The sequence below is a fragment of the Calidris pugnax genome, unplaced genomic scaffold (genome assembly GCF_001431845.1).
Source record: "Calidris pugnax isolate Ruff unplaced genomic scaffold, ASM143184v1 scaffold18, whole genome shotgun sequence".
Classification (NCBI taxonomy): Eukaryota; Metazoa; Chordata; class Aves; order Charadriiformes; family Scolopacidae; genus Calidris; species Calidris pugnax.
In genome coordinates, this window is record NW_015090812.1 from 17,064,125 (window position 1) to 17,065,464 (window position 1,340).

Below are 1,340 nucleotides of genomic sequence, written 5' to 3' on the forward strand. Positions count from 1 at the left end.
CCGGCGGCCGCGCTCTCCTCAGGCGGCGGCCGAGCGACAGCGGCTGTCAGCGGGCAGAGGAGGGCGGGCAGCGGCCACCGCCAGAGACACCCGCTCGCTCCGCCACCTCCTGCCTAAAGCGGGGGATCGCCGCGAAGGAGCGGGGCGGGGCTGAGGGGGGGTGGGCGGGGCGATAAGAGGTCCCGCCCCCTCTGCTCGGTGGGGCGGGGCTTCTTCTCGCCCCGCCCACTCCCCCCCACAGCCGCCGGGGGTGTCCCCGTCCCCGTCTGGGGACAATTATGAAGAAGGCAGTTAATAAATAACGTGTCTCATTGATTGCGAACAGACTCCCGTCATTTGACTGGAGAGGGTATTAAAAACAGCTGTGGGCCTGTTACAGTCAAAAGAAAAAAAATAAAAAGGGAGTATTTCCTCCAAAATGAGGAGAGAGTGTTTGCCTGGGCCCTTATTAGCACAGATTAGGGACATCAGTCCCATAAAGCAGGGAAATAATTGTCAGTGGCTCCTTCACCAGAGGACCTCTCAAGGCTTCCTGCACTGTGAGAAGTCCCAGCCCATTTGAAATGAGTGGGAACGCTGTTATCGTCAAACAACATCATCCTTTCTTATGTAAAGTTTTATTTTTGTTCTGCCTTCTTGTGTTTATGACTTGATCGTGACTTCTGTCGGTGCAATGTGTTTAGCAGTCAAAGTCAGGAGCTGGTAATCTCCCATTCAGACGCTTTTTAGCTGTGAGACTTTGGGCAAAAAGATTATGCCATGATGTGGGGATAAAAATAATGAGGTGGTGAATGTAGCGTGTTACGGCTTTTGGTGTTCAGCGCATTTACCAAAGAAGCCTTCTTTGATGAAAAGACGGGTCACAAAAATACTACTGTAAGAATAAGTTACATATTTTTGGCAGAGCATATTCTCAAGGAAAGAAGTGTATCTGGAAACCAAATGTTAGGAGCTCACTAAAACTCTGCAGAATTTAAAGAGACTTGTGCTTTAAGATTCAAGAACAGTCTGTGACTGCTTTTTGAATGATATAATCACTGCCAGAGACACTCTGAAGTTTAAATCTGAAAATTAATTAGTAAGATTTGGCACTCCTGCAAAAGCAATCCTGGCTTTAATAACAGCCAGTGACTCTCACAGTAAGGGTGTTTTCTTCTCTTCCTATTCAGGCAGGCCCAGATGGCTGCGCTTTCTGCATCACCTCCCTCCACAGTTCAGTGGTTTGCACAAGTTTAGCTAGATTACGGGCAAGCAACGGAAAGGCAACACAAGAGGAGACCGCAGAGCAAACATTTAAAGGTTTTGCTGAATAATCTCAAACCATTACTTCATCCAGTGCT